This window comes from Cavia porcellus, unplaced genomic scaffold (assembly GCF_034190915.1).
Source record: "Cavia porcellus strain 051 isolate PalLab524CR breed Dunkin Hartley unplaced genomic scaffold, mCavPor4.1 scaffold_30, whole genome shotgun sequence".
In the NCBI taxonomy this organism is placed as follows: Eukaryota; Metazoa; Chordata; class Mammalia; order Rodentia; family Caviidae; genus Cavia; species Cavia porcellus.
In genome coordinates, this window is record NW_026947513.1 from 33,896,499 (window position 1) to 33,910,106 (window position 13,608).

Consider the following 13,608-nt stretch of genomic DNA (forward strand, 5'->3'; position numbering starts at 1 on the left):
ACTTGTGCCAATGAACTAAATCCCCAGCTCCATTGGCTCAAATTCTTTAAACAATAACAATATTATATTGGACTTTTAGGACACATTCAATTTTGTAGGTCATAGGTTTTCAAGGTGTTTGATTTGCTTTAATTCAACTGTATTTTATAATTATCTTCAGGCCAATCAAATCAGACCCTATTTTAAGGCCTGAGTATACATGGAAATGAAAATAATGATGAAATAGCACAGGCTCTTATCTACCCCTTCAAACAACAGAGAAAATGATAGAGTGGTTTACCTTTCAGCTCTATTAAGGAATCAGAAGGAGAGGGCTCTCTAAGAAGCAAGTGTGCTGAGACCCAGAGTGTGAATGGGCTATAGGGTAATGTATGAGAGGAGGAAGTGATGTTGGAAGGGTGTTAGGCAGTCAGATGCTGAAAACCGACATGTGTAAGTTTAGATTTTGTTTTTGGGTGATTGATCTGTGAAAGACTCTTAGCAGCATGATGATTATGAAATTATTTTGATCCATTAGTGTTTACTGTCTCCACAGAGAGCCTGGATGAAGTCTTCAAGAAGTAAATAATTCTTACTAAATATGGTTAACTCTACCCATTAGGTACATATGAAGACCCTAATTAAAATTGCACAAAGTTACTGATGAGTTAGCTATTGATTATTTACACACTCACATATCCTATTTATTCTTCTTCATAATTCCAAGGAGATAGATATATTGTGACTCCATTTTAATAAAAAGTTGAGAATGAAAGTGGTTAATTTTCCTATACAATCCTGCATAGACAGTCAAAGTAGGATTGGGGAGATTTGGATTCCATTAGAATCCTGATGCGGAGGACATGCTTGCAAGTGTAATTTTCTAATGACAATTTTTTCTTTTTATCTGCAGACTTTTGTCATGCCCTCCCACAAGATAATCCACGATGCAGAATGCTCAGTTGTGACCTTATAAACTATTCTATCTTACCAGCAAAGGAAATAGGATCACGCAAACATTTTATTTATGTTTTGCTTTATTTCATATCAGTGGAGAATCAAGTATTACTTAGGAGAGTGAACAGACTTTGGTAATAGTCCTGCAATAAATTCCTTCCCCGAAACAGTGAGGTAGATCTCTCCCTGAAGACTGTATATAAATGTTTATATAGAAGAGCAAACAGCAAAGAGTTACTGAGACAATTTTAAAGAAGAACCAGGTTGTGTTCCAGGAAAACTCAAAGCACTTGTAAAGTATATAAAACATGTTTTGAAATGAGAAATGTGAAATTCAAACCCTTTGCCCCAAATTTCCTGCTGGGTACAACCTTGTCTGCCTTCTTCAGACTTTGACCCAAAAAAGAGGCCTCTTATTTAAAACAACCTACTTCCTCTAGAATTCTGTTTATCTGTAATTTTTTAAAAAATAGTATCAATTTAGCATTAATATTGTGTATATTTTGTTACTGTCTGTCTCGTCTAGGAGGATAGAAGCTCAGGGAAGCCAGAGTGATTTGTTCCTTTTGATTTGTGATGAATTTCAGCCCCTAGAAACATTTTTGACATGAGAAATCAAGACTGGGTGAGCTGGTAATGTGGATGAATGTCCAGTACAAAAAGCAGAATCTAGATCCTAGAAACATGCTTCTATATACACCATATAAAAACAGAGTAGATGATTGGAGGAAAAAACTGAATATTCAATATATGATACTGTGAAAATTGGTTGTTAATATGGAAATCCACATATCATATCATTCCCAAAATGAGTTCTGGTAGATTAGACAGCTATAGGCAAAATGAAAAAAATTAAAAATTTCAAAAAATTTATACATATAAATGGAGATTAGGAAAACATTTTAGCAAGGCACAAAAAACAAAAGTCATAAGAATAAAAAATGACAGCTTTGTCATTGTAAAAATCTCTGTACGCCAAGAGGCAACATAAACAAAAGTGATATTGTGTACCAGAAATGGCAAAGATACTTGCAACACATAAATCCAATGCACAACTAGCATGTAGAATATATTTTTTGAAAATGACATATCAAAAAGAAAATGACAACTTTGTAGAAAAATATACCAACAGAAATAATACTTGAGAGCAGGAAAAATAAATGAAATAGCAATAGCCCTGTTATCCGTCACAGAAATGCAAACCTAAACCTTAATAAGATACTATTTTATGTCTACCAGGTGAGAAAAATGAAAAAAGTCTTTAAAAATATCAACTATTGGCAAAGATGTAGATCATAGCTCATGCTTCTAACTTCATTAACTAGCGTAAATTAACGCTACACTTTGGGGGAACTTTTGGAATTATTAGCAAAATACAACATTAATATTAATTTTACTAATACTAAGAAAAATATCAACTACAATAAAATATACACACCCACTTCTATTCTGCTATGGTATCTAGGTATAGAGACTTTAAAATTCTTGTTGCTTTGATGTTGGACATAGCTGGAAGTCTTGCGTTGCCACTGGAGTATGAGTGTGTGTGTTTCATTGCTAGGTCAAATACTTTGGTGCCATCACACTGCTCTGTGCACTCTCATACTGTGCTCCAAAAGCAATGTGTGCTTACCATGGCGGGAGCTGTGAAGTTACTGTGTAATCAGAGGACCTGAGTTCTGAGCCTAGCACTAGACTTCCGCTCTTCTGAAGCGTGATTTGCACAGCAAACTTGGTGCAAGCACATCATCAACTGCTTTGTGTTAAAATACTGTGATTTTAGTATTATGAATTGCTACAGAGTAACTAGCTTTTCTTGATTGTTGCCCTCTATACTCCAAAAGTTCCATGTCTGTACATGTAGTTTATGAAAACTCTTGTACCTATGTGTGAGTAGACGTGCATAAGGAAGTTTCAGATAACATTTTTAATAGCAAAAATTGGAAGCAATCTAAAAGTCTATCAAAATAAGAAAGGACATGTGAATATACATACAGATGAATAAAAAAGTAAAATAAATACATTTAATCTGCAGCTACCAATAATCATGGATTTTAAAGACATTGTATTAACCAAACTAAGCAAGTGAGCAGATAATATATAATGAAGAGATAGCTTCATACCATGACCAAATGAAAAAAGGAAAAAGTTTAGGTACTAAGTGTGTCTGAAATAAGAAAAGTCCAAGCATCATTGTAGGTATTCATTAGAAATTTCATATGAGAAGAACTCCCAACATGTGCTAATTGGCAATTTGCCGTGTGTGTGTGTGTGTGTGTGTGTGTGTGTGTGTGTGTGTGTGTATTTCAATATTCAAATACTATATATTTAAATTTATGTGTATTCCTAAGACTAAGCTATATAACTCCTAAAATTTCAGTGGCTCAACTCAACGGAAATGATTCCTTGCTAATACAGGGAATTCAATGTGGTTTATGTCAAGTAGACTTCTGTGAAGTTACCAAAGCCTGTTTCATCGTTTGGCTCTGGCAGTGTGTAGTTCCTAATCTGAGTCCTTTTCTTTCAGCCAGACAGTGGACCAGGCAAAATCTATTTGAGAAAAGTGACATTTCAGAGAACACTCAGATTCTAGAGAAATCACTCACCCTATTTCCAGTGACTTGATAATATAAATATAGATATAAATTACTTCAGAGGGAGAAAGGAAGTGAGTCTGGTGAATACTTAACCATCTTTGCCACAGATTATTTTACATAAGTGTAAGTTAGAGATTGGATCATAAACAAAACTGTGAATTCCAGTCATCACTGATGGCTCCTCCAGCGAGCAACAATAGTATGCACCCCAGGTCACTAGTCAATCAGAAAAAAAATAAAGATATTTTTCCAAAGAATTTGATATTACAAATAAACCATCAAATAACTAATAATTGGACAAATAACACTTTGAACATCCTTGTACATCCCAATTTTATACATTGGGATGCCTTTTACTCTTAGTACTTTAGAGATGTGTTGCTGGTTTACATGTTAGTTCTTAGAGGCTCTGAAGAAATACACTTTTCTTTTTACGCCCTTCTGAGTTAAGCATTACAAAAAGGGAATGCTATACAGCTTTGCGGTGGAGGGCTGCGGTGGAGTCTCCAGCCTACCAAAGAGAGAGACAGCAGCGTGGGTGGAATGTCAGCAGAGAGCTGGACTTGGAGGTAGGTAGCTTACTGCAAGTCTTGGTGTTGATTTCAGTAGTCACGGAGTTGTGAGTAAGTAACTTTCTTTGTCTGTATAAAATTTTCTCCAGGAACACAATGCAGGGATAGAACTAAACATTTTCTAAGGCTCTTTCCAGTGTTGAGTACAATCTGTCTAAGTTAGGCTAACTATTGTCATACCCAAATTAGAAATAGCAATTCAATAAAATGTTGATTTTTCTGAGCAAAGCCAATGCATGCTTTCAGGTGAACACAACATTTAAAAGGGTTTGTGGATGGGTGATTGAGTTTCTTCTTTTAGAGACGTGATGAAAAACATATAGGAATTTTTCAGTTGCATTTATACTTCGATATAGTGGAATATTTCAAAATTTCTGAAATCTTTTCCATTTTATACTGCTTACACATTTTTGTGATGTATTTTTCTTTATCAATAATGTATCATCAAGATATTTATTTTGTTTATTTTATGATTTCTCCCACTGGAGTATGATCTCCAAGAAGGCAGAGATTTTTGTGTACTGTATTTTATTAATGCTGCATTCTTATGCATTCCTAATGTCAAGAATATTTAGCACGTAAACAAAATGTGATGAATATTTATTGAATTAATAAATAAATTAAAAACTTGTGGATACTTCAGGATCTCAGGAGAGTTTGAAGAAAGTTGAAAGGAACAGTTTTGCAGCTCATGTATGAAAATCTATTTGAGAAAAGAAGTCTGTTTTGCATTGCTCTCTAAACTTACAGGAAGTAAATCAGGGCTGGAACAGAATAAAGACTTTGGGGAATAATTTTTCCTAAGTCTGAATTCTTTGTGAATTTTTTTCTGGCATAAAATTGTCATAAATTTAAAGCTATCATAAAATATGGATATCATCCTATGGGATGGAATTCTATCACTGAGGTTATTTTGACAATATTTAAGGAAGTGCTCCACAGAATTTTGTTTGTAAGCTTTAGAACAAATTTTCATGAGGTTTTAAATACAATTCCATAGTAGTGAATTGTAATTGAAAATTCATAATCTTCTCACTGTAAAATAAGATATCAAAACTACACAAATCTCCACGCCCCTTACCTTAAATCAGCATCTATTTATCAATATTTATGTATTATTTCAAATTCTCATTTATCTAATTCTTGATCATTGTTTAATCATGATGGATTGTGATAGCTGTATCATTTGTGGTTCAGCCTCTGATCTGCTATGATTCTTCTGCAAAATTATTATGATGAATCACACTTGTCAATGATTTTTGAATGAGAGAAATCTATTAAGGAAGTGCTTCAGAATTTTGTTTGTAAGCTTTAGAACAAATTTTCATGAAGGTTCTAATACAATTCAATAATAGTGAATTATAATTGAAAATTCATAATCTGCTCACTGTAAAATAAGATAGCAAAACTACACAAATCTCCACGCCCCTTACCTTAAATCAGCACCTATTTATCAATATTTATGTATTATTTCAAATTCTCATTTATCTAACTCTTGATCATTGTTTAATCATGATGGATTGTGATAGCTGTATCATTTGTGGTGCAGCCTCTGATCTGCTATGATTCTTCTGCAAAATTATTATGATGAATCACACTTGTCAATGATTTCTGAGTGAGAGAAATCCAAAACTAATTTGCTCTCTGCAATCCAGGTGTAATTGGCTATCTATCATAAATCTTCCATGAAAATATTCTTTAGTATCATTTCTGTCAACAAACAAAACTACTCTTCATAGTTCAGTCCCCAAGTAAAAGAATAAGGTATAATGAAAAGGGAAAGGGGAGTGCATGGTTAACTTGAATGTAGAAATCAGAAAATGCCCAGATCAAATTGGTTGTGCAAATGAATCTCTGCCATCAAAATCTTTGTAAATTGCAATTCTCCATTTTTGGTCCAGGGACTGAATACTTTAAGATAACCATAAAATGTTACCTTCATGCTAAATCATGGAAATTAAACATGCTTATGGATTGTTCTAGAATTTGAAATCGACTAACATCTTATTTAGTTTGAAATAGATGGAAGCTCAATTATAAAATATTTAGAGGGAAAGGAGCAGCATTCATTGTTGCAGTACAATAAACATAATTTTAAAAAATTGTTTTATTCGTTGGAGTGAGATTAGAAGACTAATTAACTGTGATACAAAGAAAGTACAGATTTTGATTTCAAATGATGTATAGCCCAGAAAGCTTTGTCCTGTGGGATGCTTCCTCCAGCTCTGACTTGGATAACTATGTGTGTGTATATGTCTTTGTGTGTATAGTCTATAAAATATTTTTGAAAATGGAAATAGATGAGAAATTCTTCAAAAATATAAAGGTCTCCATTCTACTTTTAAAAAAAGTGATTTAAAATGCTCTTTTATTAGCATGCATCAATAATATTTCCTTCTCTGTTTGAAACCTGGCACTCTCCATTATGCACATTTCCAAGACTGGTATCATGCATCCTGTGGATACACAAGGTATTTGACCAATTATATCTCAGAAAAAGACAAAACGTTCTTTGAAATGAAATATATTAAATCAACAATTTCATTTCATTTTTCTCTTGTGCATTCCCTTCTGAAGTTCCTCACCTATTCCACATTTTCCAAACTAACCTCATATAATATCATCATTAATCATACCTAACACTTACATAGTACATTCTATCTTCAAAGTACTGAACAAACATTAAATAATTAATTCATATTGAAAGAAGTCAGTGAAAGTGTAGAACTTTAAAATTGTTAAGGGGAACAAAAGTATTTTATTGTTAATTTTTCCATAATGAGATTTACCTAATCTATTTTTAAAGTACACTTTCACCCTGTCATAGAAGAGAAATAATGTTCATGGTGGGGAGGTATATGAGCCCATAACTGGCTTTTACAGATGATTAAATGCTCAAGTTGAAGCCAAGGCTTTTGATAACTGCTAGAGCCATTTATGACCTCATATACTACTCTGCTTTGGAACATTAGGCCTTAAATAACATAAAACATGTGCTTTAGCTGAAGAGAGGAGAAAGAAAAATAAAATGCCCTTTCAGATAAAGAAAAAATATGTACAGAGAACCCTATGGAAATGTCATAAATACACATGAATAAAATTATATTTAGTGAAGGTTCTGTAACAGATTTGGGAGCCAGAGTATCACTTGACAGCTTACTGGGTGGCCTCTGGGTAGAAAACTTAGGAAGAAATAGTTCTTTTATCTATTGGCATAAAAAGTGCATTGGGCTTGTAATAGGTGCTGGTAGCAGTCACTGCTGTACAGAGAACTGTGACATTTACACACAACAACCTGGTACTTACGGTATTAATCTGCTTGTATTGAACACCATCATGATCACTCCATGTGGACACTTTTCCAAAAATCACACTGAAAAACTCACTGGACAGACAATGTCCTGCAAAGTTCTCCATAGCGAGAGATATTCATGGGAAAATGTGGCTAGAAAGATGCCAGGAAGCAAAGAAAATCTTGTATATTGTTTTCAAATATATTTATTACAATGCAAAGATTACTGCTTCTCAGGTGACCACTTGAAACATATTCACAGGATTCTTTATCTACCTATAGTTTTCCTGATCTTTAAATATTTAAGACGAGTCATATTTCTATTTTAAGACAAGGCAGAGGAGATGGATCTACAGAACAATGGGAAGAAGCATAATAAGAACTATAAATGGCTATGGAACACAAGTACATTTATAATAATGATTATTATGTGCCAAACTCTGTACATATTGGCTTGTTTACTTATAACAATCTTATCAAGGAAACTGAATTGTTCATTTTACCAATTAAGATTTTGAGATCTAAAGCATTTAATAAGCTCCCAAGAGGAGTAGCCATTTTGCCACTGTGCCATGCCACAGCACTCGCTGTTTCAGTGTCCATCTGTACCCCTCGTTGACGGGTACTTTATAAGCAATCAGTCATGGCAAAATCTTATGTACAAAGACCAAAGAAGGAGCCCAGAAAGTAAGGAAGAAAATTTGAATTTACATTTTTATTTCCCTGATTTTGATATGCAGTTTTATGATATTAACTTTGGAAAGGACCTCGGCAGTTTCCTACACAGACTTTTTATTATCATGTGCGCCGAGTGTCTTAGTCACTTTATGCTCATCACTGAGACAAAGTACCTGATGCCCAAGTTGGGAAAGGAAAGGTTTATTTCTTACAGTTTTTTGGAGGGTGTCCACACTCAGTTGGCTCCCAGACAGGCGGGCATGGCTGGGCTACAGTTCATCGCAGCCGCAAAACAGCAAACAGGAACTGGAAAAGAGCAAGACACACCTTCTTCCTGCCATTACATCACATCCTGGCTCCACCCCTATGTGGGTGGAGCACTGACACCATCAATCCAAGCACTAGACAATGAACCAATCACAAATGCACAATGCAAATTCATGAGGCCTGGGGGACACAGACATAAACCATGGCAGGAGGAAAAGAAATCTGCAAAAGTCACACAGTAAGAAAGTCTCAATTTTATTTTGTTGCAGGTGGGATTTTTCATCCATAACTGACAATGCTCTTCAATACCCCAAAATAGAAGAAAAATTTTTAGAGATAAATTAACAACTATGTGAAATGTAGCTCCAGGTAGAGGATTTGCCTACTATGTACAAAGCCTGGGGTTGGATACTCAATATTGGGGGAAAACAACTAAGAACTACCTACAAAAATGATTTAGATGACCGAAAATTATATCACCTATATTACTTCTGAGTGCAAATTAATTAGTGTTGCTTAAGAAGGATCAACGTTTTCTGAACTAGAAATAACGCATCTTCTTAGTGTAACACTGGTGTATTCCAGTATCTTTTTGTAGGAGAAGATAAACACCACAATTTGATTTTCTTTCCCCTCATTCAGATTTTATGGATATTGAAAAGCCTTTAATTAAGCTTATATTATATATCTAAACTGTGAAGAACAATGATGTCCATTTTATTGGTTATTAACAATCGGGGTGATAAAAATAATGTTTAAATTAAAATTATTACCATAAAACACACATTGTCAATAATTCCCCTCTAAATATTCCCTTTTGCTTTAAATCCACTTATCAAATTCCCTTTTGCTTTAAATCCACATTGTTCTTGCCACTTTCTGAAGTAATTCTGGAATTCTTTTTGTGAAAGTCCTTTTGTGGAGGGTTAAAATATGTGGTGAATGCTGCTGTCCATTGGCATCTGATGGAAACGTACGCTCACTAATAAGCTGTGTCCTCATCCACCCTATTCAGAGTATCAGGCACTATGTGATTTTCTCAAAGTCAAAATGTACCTTAAAGCTAAGTGTTTTGTGTTGATTCAGCACAAGGTGGCAACCATAACAGCACAACTAAAGAAAGAAGACTTCTGTTCTTCCTGGTGTAAGACAAAGTCTCACCATTGCTTTAATTTTTATTTCTCTAATGGCCAGAAATGTTGAACATTCTCCTGCATGCTTATTAGCTATTTGTACAATGTCTTTGAAGTTTCTATTTACCTCAGTTTGGGGATGTCTAAATTTTGGGGTCTTTATATATTCTTTATATATTCTAGGTGCTGGTCCTCTGTTTGGGAGATAGCTGGCACCCCCTCCTCCCCCATTTTGTGGTTAATCTCTTACTAATTGTTTCCTTTCCTGTGCAGAAACTTTTTTAATTTGAAGCTTGTAAATTTATACACCCATTTGTTAATTCTTCCTGTTATTTCTTGTGCAATGGGAGTTTCATCACATACCACAAAAAGTGGCAGATATAAACATGTCACCTAATAACAAATCTGGCATGAACAATCTGTGGTGAAAAAGGAATTGTCCTTCATTGCTGGTGGGAATGTAAATTAGTACAGCATTTATGGAAATCACTATGGAGATTTCTCAAACTACTAGAAGTAGAAATTCTATTGGAGTCAGCATGTACCTTTTTAGATATCTTTCCAAAAGAGCTAAAGACATCATATTACAGCAATACATACCTACCCATGTTTACAGAAGCACAGCTCCTATCAGACAAATCCTGGAAGCAGCCTGCATGCCCCTCAACAAGAGAATGGATAACAAAAATCTGTGTTCTGGTCAAAATTTAAAAGGGAAAAGATTTAATTCAGGACACATAATTTGTAGGATTATTTTGTAATATTCACTCAAAGAGTCAAATGCAAAAGCATGCAGGAGATTACACACTGGAGACCCAACGAATCCAGCAGAGAGTCTGGATCCCATGGCAATACCCAACACAAGTCCAGCTGAAGACCTAGAGCCCACCACAATGTTTCATGCAAGTCTGTTTCAAGGATCTGCTCTGGGAATGGTAGAAGCTAGAAAGTCTGCATCATCAGGATGGAGGATCTATCCCCGCAGCCTGAGGGATCTTCACTGGATCCAGGAAGCAATGCTCAAAGTAAGACAAGAACTTCTCGGGAGAGAACTGCAACCATCCTCAACAACAGCGAGGACTCAAGCTCCTCCAATGATGAGAACAGCTGAGTTCATGTCAGGAAAGCCAGTGCTACAAGCTTCTCCAGATGACTCAATGGCCCATGATTTTCCCCTCCACTTCTCTTTTTATGCTTTTGGCAAATATCCCCAGGTAGGCCTTCCACGCTCAGCACCGCACTGATTCAGTTCAGCTGGGTGTTGTAAATTGACAATTAGTTAATCCACCACAATCTGGTATCTATATGTAGTATAATACTACTTGATTGAAAAGATGGATAAATTGTAGACATTTGTAGGAAAATGAATACACCTGGAACATATAATGGTAAGTGAAAGAAACCAAACACAGAAGTTTAAAAACCATATGCATTTTTCATGAGTAAGGTAAATAAGGAACAAAATAAAGAGCAAAATAAGGGTTGATAAAGGCAATCAAGGAGACAGATCTACAAACTGGACTGCGGTGAAGTGAGGTGGAAGGGGGAAGGAGATATAAAATGATTTAAGGTGTCACTTATATCTGCCAAGTTTCCACAATGAACATAAACATTGTATGTCATAAATATGAATGAAAAGGATGATAATAACAATAGTAACATCAATGGAGAAAGGGGATTTAGAGTCAGACAAAGGTGAGTGGGAAGGGGAAGAGGATTAAAGAGGAATGAAATTATGTTATGTACCTGAACCTGTTTCCTAAGATGAATGTAAACTTCTGGTACTGCTCACCTGTACTAATAAAATAAAAAAAGAAAACTTTCATTACTGCTTCACAAAATGGCAGGAATGATACAAAATATGTGTGTTTGAAGTGAGGGAGAGTATTTTGAGGGCAATTGATACCAATGTGTCTTTTACTATAATATCTTTTAAATTTCAACATTAACCATATTTTATCATTTCTTATGTATTAGAGTTTATAGACTCACACAGCCAAAGATGTATTTATAGTTGACATCCATTAATAACCAGTAAGGTAATCATTTCTATTTATATAGGCCACTTTATTACAAAGTAGTTCATTAGTCTTCTATTTTCCTGAAGTAATATGTTAAGTAAGTACGTTTGTTTCCACAGACAGATGTGCAAATGTCACTGGTATTCTATTTAACATTAACTGCATTCTGCAGATAATTTGTTGGGTAGCTCTGTTTAACAGAGCAAATGGCAGGCTCATACAGCTGTCACCACTTCTCTGTAGCTTCAGAGAGTCTGAGTGTAATATGTGGACAGCTAAGTATTCTGGAATAGTAAATTTCTATTCCTTTCAAATGTATGCCTGATTTATATAGTGCTAATTAACCCCAAGGTGCAATTCTTAGGTAGTATAGTAGAGTGTAAATTAAAAATAGTCCTCTTAACACATATTGTTTAGTGTTTGATAAGTGTGTATTCACTTATTTTGGCACAACATTCTTTTTTTTGCAACTATCCATATCTTCAATTATGTTGAGATTGAACAAACTCAAGCAGGCTAATATCACTCTGAACAAAGAATAATTCTATTGCTGGGTTTCACATTATGATACTCCAGGATCAGCACTGGGTACTTTAGTGTCTCTTTTTCTTCAAAATATCTGTTCATTTCATCATGTGTCATAAGATCAGTTCTCATAAACTGTTTATAGATTCTACACATGCATGAGTCTTAACATGTATTTCTATCCTTTCTATATTAGAGGGAGAAACAAAAAAAGCAAGACAAAACAAACCAAAATATATTCTTATAAACACATGAAATGAAAAAAAAACCATATTAGACCATTGTTCAAAGAGTTCTACCATGGTTCCTGTGTTGTCTCTTGTTATCTCCAATAGAATTGACTATATCATCATAGTATAATTGAATATATTAGTACATAACAGTATTAATAAAAACACAACTTTGTATATAGTATAGAACTTCAAAAACCGGCAGTTATCAAACCAGAATGTGTATCGTAGAGTCTTGTCATCTTCAATGTAGTATACTCTCAGACTTGATACTATCAATCATATCAGTTTTGAATAAAACCTTCTCTGCCTCATTTCTGTTATGCTCTTTTTTTTTTGCCATCAGTTGTCTGCTTATCTTCTTCATTCTGTCGATACCAAATAGCAATCAAACAAACCAGTTTTTACTAAGATCAGTCATGATAAAACAGTGTAAGTCATACAGGGCTCCAGATTAAGATACTAGGAAATTAAAGATGATTACTGTGCTATATCCTGGTATTTTTTGGATAGCTGTCTGTGCCCTCAAATCTAATGCAAGTAGACAAACTGAGACAGAATAAAATCTACCAGAAAAAATAGAATAAAATCCAGGCAAAGTGCTAAGTAATGTGGGTTTTAAATCCTGATACACTAGTGACAATCTTCTGCCATCTTTTTAAAGACTCTCCCTCCCCTGTAACTTCCTCAGGGTATACTGTGCATTTTTGGGTCTCACCAAGACCCTTGGTTTTAAATTGGGGGGGGGAAGCAATCTGCTATTTACCTAAGTGGTTCTGAACCTTATCTCTCCTGGACTTGATCTCTAATTGTATTCCTTTACCTATTAAAGCCTATCTTTCCAACCTTTCCACAAATACTGGTCTAGTTGACCCTATTACTCTCTGGTTCTCTGTCACATAGAGCATTGTTTTCTCACATTTGATTTTCAGTCCATGTACACTTTTTCAGGTTAATTATAGTTCCTATAAATAGCATCTTGGTAGGCCCTGCCTCCTGATCTACTCCATGTGTGGTTCCTCTTTTTAAATTTAGTGTATCAAAGCCATCTATATTAGAGATTATAAACAACCTTCTCTGCCTCATTTCTCTTATGCTTTTTTTTTGGCCATCAGTTGTCTGCTTATCTTCTTCATTCTGTTTTCTGCTCCATTCATTGAGGCCTCTCTGCCACTGTTCCTGGGATCCAAGTACTTTTCTCTCTCTCTAGAATGCCCTGCAGTATTCTCTGTAGAGTTGGATTGGTGGTTGTGAATTTCCCAAGTTCCTCTTTGTCTTGGAAGCATCTTGTTTCTCCATTAATTTATACAGACAGTTTAGCAGGGTATATAAATCTGGGCTGGAGGTTATTTTCTTT